The sequence below is a fragment of the Dasypus novemcinctus genome, chromosome 8 (assembly GCF_030445035.2).
Source record: "Dasypus novemcinctus isolate mDasNov1 chromosome 8, mDasNov1.1.hap2, whole genome shotgun sequence".
Classification (NCBI taxonomy): Eukaryota; Metazoa; Chordata; class Mammalia; order Cingulata; family Dasypodidae; genus Dasypus; species Dasypus novemcinctus.
The window spans coordinates 123,660,929-123,666,928 of NC_080680.1; positions in this window are offsets into that span (position 1 = coordinate 123,660,929).

Here is a 6,000-nt window from a genome sequence, read left to right on the forward strand (position 1 = left end):
TGGTATTAACTGCATTCACAATGTTGTGCTACCCTCACCACCATCCATTACCAAAACTCTTCCATCACCCCAAACAGAAACTCTGTACTAAGCCTTAACTCCCCGTCCCCCACCCCACCCTGGCCCCTGATAACCGGGATTCATTTCTGACTCTGTGAATTTCCTTGTTGTATTATTTCACATCAGTGAGATCACACAATAGCTGTCCTTTTGTGCCTGGTTTATTTCACTCCATATGATGTCTTCGAAGTTCATCCACAGTCTTTTTTTAATTTTATAGGTGATTTGCAGACACCCAAGAACTTATCCGTGCCCTGTGTGAGGTGCTGGGCCCCCGTTTGAGAGCCTCTAACTCAGGCTGCACAGGGCAAGCCTGCACAGGGCTGAGCCAAGGAGAGCCGGCCGCTGGGAGCAGCGCCTGTCAGACACGCTGCAGCCCCGGCAGGTGGCGGGCCTTTGGGGACACCTGACTTTCAGGGCAGGAGAGGCTGGGCCTCGGGGACGCCTTCCCCCACCCATTAAACGATGTCGCTGCATTTCTTGCCAAGCTTGCCAAACACAGAAAACAGAGAAGTCTAATTTATATGTCTGGCTTACAGATGTGTGAAAATTGAACTAAACAAAAGTCCCCCGTGATATTTAATTCTTTAAAACATCAAGTAATTTAAAAAGCACGTTTTCCTAGAACTGAAGTTCCTTTTGCAGAATCTGGTTCACGGATTTTAATGCAATGTAAAATAGAACAGGGTTCAATGTCTGCAGCGGCTGGGAATTTCTTTCAAGATTCTTACAACTAAACAATAGCTGGGCTGGGAAATGGATTTTCCATTATGTTCGGTCAAGCAAGATATGACAGCTGGCACATTCATTCGTTAAGAAGATTTCTGCCAGGTAGCTTTGGGAGCCTATTTTGGCTCTGCGATCATGTCATATTATGAGGCATTCATGCAAAACTAAACATTGGTTCTCCGTCCTCCGGTCACCAATAATCACTGTTTGACTGGTTCAGTATTTTATGGAAAAATTGCCAATGGGGATTCTCATTTGCAAATGACTAGTGGGTTTAAGCGAACCTAATTCTCTTAAAGCATAGGTATCTGAAAATCCTGTCGAATTAACACAAATTCTTTGGGATTATTATCAATTGAAAATGACATTGCTCAAAAAATGAATATGTTAGAGAGCATAAGATATTTTGCTGACTTAAAAGCCTAAAAAAATTAAAATTTCAATGAATTGGTATAACTCGTTCATGTAAGTTACCCCACCCTTAATAAGTGAATTCAAATTGTCCCATAGAGAGGGAAGAAAAAATTTGACAGGAAAGACAACTCCAAATAACTTAAAGCATAATTTTTCAGCAGTGTAAGGAATAAACCCTTATACTGAACCCAAAGAAATGTGCATTTTGTTGATTGAAAGTCCATTGGTCATGTTTTCCCTAAATAAATAGGTTGAAGGAATACTTAAAATACATTGGTTTTAAGGGTGTCAAATTATTTGTTTTAAAGATTTATTTTTTTAATTTGTTTCTGCCCCCGTGGTTGTTTGTGCTTGCTCTCTGCTCTCTGTGTCTGTTTGTTGTGTGCTCTCTGCTCCGAACCTGGGAACTCCCGTGTGGGAGGGAGGTGCCCAACTGCTTGAGCCACATCCACTCCCCAAGGGTGTCAAATAATTAACCCTCCTGTTTGTGAATGCTGGGGAGAGGGAGGACTGCTTGGTGCTTCTTTTAAGCCCTTGCCAGATGTTCCTCAGCCTTGCAAAAAACCCTTGATTACACCAGATATAACGGAGGGCAATACACCAGAAATACCACTAGGTGTCGCTTCCTGCCAATCTCTGCAGCAAGTGACCATGTTTAGATATAGTAAGAGCATTGATTAGAATACACAGCAATTGATGCACTTCAATCAACAGGCGGTCCCTCCCAATGTCTCTAAACGTAAAACCTAATTCTATTCTATTCCCTTCATTTTCTCTTTCCCCTGGAAAAAGCAGGTTGGTATTAGTGCAGTCGTAGGGCTTTTCCATCGTTATCATTTGGTCTTCTCACACAGACAGAGGAATATCCTGAGCGGGTACTGTCTCTATTTTATGGATGAGAAAACCAGCACCCCAAAAGGTTGGAATCTGCAAACAAGAGATGCCATGGCCAGGTTTCCTGGCTCCCTGCCCCAACTTTCAGAGTAGAAATGCTTGGCTGGGACGGATGGAGGGGTGTTGGGGGGCGGGGGGGGGGGGGTTGTTATGGGGAAATTAATCTAAAATCAAATTAACAAATTAACTTAAAACATTTTATATTAAACTGCCTATTACGATTTTTTTTTAATTTTAATTGTATAAAAGATAAAGCTTCCGAGAAATTTTGTGGGTGCTCTCAGCTCTGTGTCCAGGCTGGGGTCCCAGGAAGCTCACTTTCTCTGCTCCCGGGGTGGGAAAGTGTAACACTTTACCATGAGAACGATAGTCTTCCAGCCTGTGTCCTTAATTTACAACTCCAGAGAACTGCGTGTATGTTTCTTCTGGAAGAAAACTCCTGAATTAATCTGCTTTTCACATATGACCCTCCTAATTGTTTTCTGGGGAGGAACTGAGCTTGAAGAAAAGGTTCCTGATCTCCATTCTTGAGATAATGAATTAGATCAGCTTTGGAGCAACTTAGATACAGGTACAGATAGCTACTTACAGGCTGTATTAGTCAGCCAAAGGGGTGCTGATGCAGAATACCAGAAATTGGCTGGCTTTTATAAAGGGTATTTATTTGGGGTAGGAGCTTACAGATACCAGGTCATAAAGCATAAGTTACTTCCCTCACCAAAGTCTATTTCCACATGTTGGAGCAAGATGGCTGCCGATGTCTGCGAGGTTTCCTGGGTTCCTCTCTTCCAGGGTCTTGCTTCTCTCTGGGTTCAGGGTTCCTCTTCCCAGGGCTTGCTTCTCTTTCTTCTGTGAGCTTACTTCCTGGGGCTCCAGCTTAAGACTTCAGCATCAAACTCCAATGTAAAAAACCCTCAACTCTGTCCTTTGCCATGCCTTTTATCTGTGAGTCTCCAACCACAAAGCGATGGGGACTCAACGCCCCCATCTGATTGGGACGTGGCCCAATCAAAGCCCCAACCATAACTCAATCCTGCCCAGGTACAGACCAGATTACAAACATAATCCACTATCTACTTTTAGAATTCATAACCACATCAAACTGCTATACAAGCCCATTTTTAAAAATACTAAAGCTACTACATTTTTTTAACTGTGGAAAATACAGAAGAGCAGAAAGAAGAAAATGAAAATTGGTCTTAATGCCCTCACCCAGAGGAAACTTTATCAACATGCATTATTTTCTGCCTTTCAGGTACATATATACATACACATAAAATTTTATCATATAGTCATCTTTTGTGAAAATAGTTTGGTGACCTATGTTTATAACCTGGTATTTTCCATATCCTTCTGCAAAAAAAATGTTTAATCACTTATTTAACCAAGCCTTGATTTTTGGGCATTGATACTTTTTCCAGTTTTTTAATGTTACAAATAATGCTGTGATGGACATATTTGTAAGCATGTATGGTTTTTCCATATAACAAATACTTACAAATGGAACTACTAAACCATGGAACATGCCAAATCCTAAGGATTTCATCCCTATTGCCAAATTACCCTTCAGAATCCTTGTACTCATTTAAATCCATCCTTCCCAGACCCCCATTCCGGCAAAGATGGAGGGTGGCTGTTTTCCACCATATCCAAGAGACACAGTTATTGACAAAAACAATCAAGCAAACATGCAAACAAGCCTTACCAATATGACTACTGAGAATTACTAGAGAGGTTAAAAGGTGTTTTGTTTTGTTTTACATTTTTATTACACGTGTACCTTCTTTTGTGAAAGGATTATTCATTTGTCCAACAAGGAAACACTGCAATACTGCCCCAATTTGGAGGAGATTAAAGAGGCATGATGACTAAATGCAATGTGGAATTGTGGAATCTTGGATTAGATGCCAGAATAGAAAAAAACATTAGTTGGCAAAAGTGGCAAAAACAAAACAAAACAAAACAAAAAAACGACTTAAAATGGCGAATTAAAATCTCGCATTGCAATTTTGGTATTTCTGAGTTTCCAGTGGTGTGAACTCTGCTACGTAATTCTGTCACCCTCTTTGTGAGATATATTTTTTTGCCTTGAGGTCTACTATATTGAGCTTTAATTATACTTAATATTTATTAAGCATTTACAGGTCTCATGTTCTGTAGTATACTTCAGCAAGCATTACTTTATTTAATTATCAAAACAACTCTAGGGAAAAATTAAACAAACACCCACACAAAACTCTAGGTGTACAGGTGTGGATCCAGGTTTTATGGGGCTTGGAAATTACACAGCATCATATTTTACAGAAAAGGAAAAATACCCACAAAATTAGGTATGAAGATGAATGTTTACTCAGAATGAAAAAAGACATCACAAACAAATTAAGAGATTTCTTCCAGAATTTAGGAGAAATCCTTCCTGGTTGCAACCTCCCTACCTGAACTACAGTCTTAGAAGCCCCTGCCAGTGAGTTTAAGTTTTATTAGCTTTGCTCAAAGTCCACTCAAGAGGTTGGTACTATCATTAGCTCCATTTCTATAGTGAAGAAAACTGAGATTTAGGTGGAGCGTTGCTCAGGACAGAGTTAGAATCTGAAAATGATCCCAGAGGACTGCAGGTCCTCCTCTTTACGGCACACGCTGCCTCTCGTTCACAACCTCTCATTCAGGGTGCGGGAGGATTTTGTGGATGGTAGAGGGGGAGAAGACAAAAGAGGGGCTGAAGATAGGGTCTGTGGAAAACGTGGCGCAGCCTCCAAAGCCAGGGATGGAAATGGACTCCACTGCCCCAGCGTAAGGCTGTGCCTTAGACCGGAAGGAAGAGGTTTAAGTGCAGCAGAAGGGATGGGGCGGAAAGTTGAGCCAGTTACAGCCTAGGTACTGTCAACCAATGAAGAACTAAGCTGCAGAACTACAAAGGCATTTATTTAGCGTCTTAGAATTGCAATTCCGGGAGCACCGATTCAGGTAGCGACCCAAATAGTGTCCCAGCTTGGCGTTTCCAGGCAAGGCTGTTTAAAGGAAATAATTATTACATAAGTTGTGGTGAGTGGGTATTCGTGGTACTACAACCGTCCTTCAGGTTAACGGAGTTCTTGATCTTGTGGTTTGCTTTATGGTGTCCAGTTGTCCTTGGGGTTCTGAGGAACACTGTGGCTTAAGTCTTGGCATACCTGGGTAGTGTCTGATACCTGGCTGAGCCCTGAGAATGGCCCCCTAACTCCATTCTAAGTCTCTAAGCCATGCAACTCTACTTTGTTTTACTTGTTTTTACAGTGCCTTTTTAGACATCTATTTACAAAACCAACTGAGACCAACTCCGGGCGTGGCACTGGGCTCCGCAGGCAGGCGCGCGAGCGACTACTCTTGCCCGTGGAGCTCCCGGCCAGCGGCCCGCCTGACCGCCCAGGGACCGCTCCTGGGGCTGGAAGGCCAGGAGGGTCTGGGACGGATGCGGCGCTGCCGGTAAGCCGCGGAGAAACCAGGTGGCAACCAGCATCCCCGAACCCCACTGCCCCTGAGGCCGGAAGTGAGGCCGCCCTCCTCGGCGCCCTCTCAGCCAATGGCCGCGCGGTGCGCCTTCCGACGGTGGCCCGCGCGGGCCCTGCAGGGGGGAAGGCGGGAGGCCCTTGAGGAGCGAGAAAAGAGCATCCTCCCACGTTATTCCGCGAGTTACCGAGGCAGTGTCACCAGAGCCAGGCATCTATTTTCTCACCTCTCGCGTTGGTTAACTCAGCTCGAAGCCGCCACGCCTCCGCCCTTCGCGGCCGCCTCCCGCCCCGCGGCTGCCCTCAACAAAGATGGCGGGCGGGCGTGGCGCAGGGGGCGGGCGGAAGCGGCGGCCCCGCCCAGGCTGGCGGTCTTCCCGGCGCCTCGCGGCGGCCGGCCCCGCCCCCGGCCCGGAGT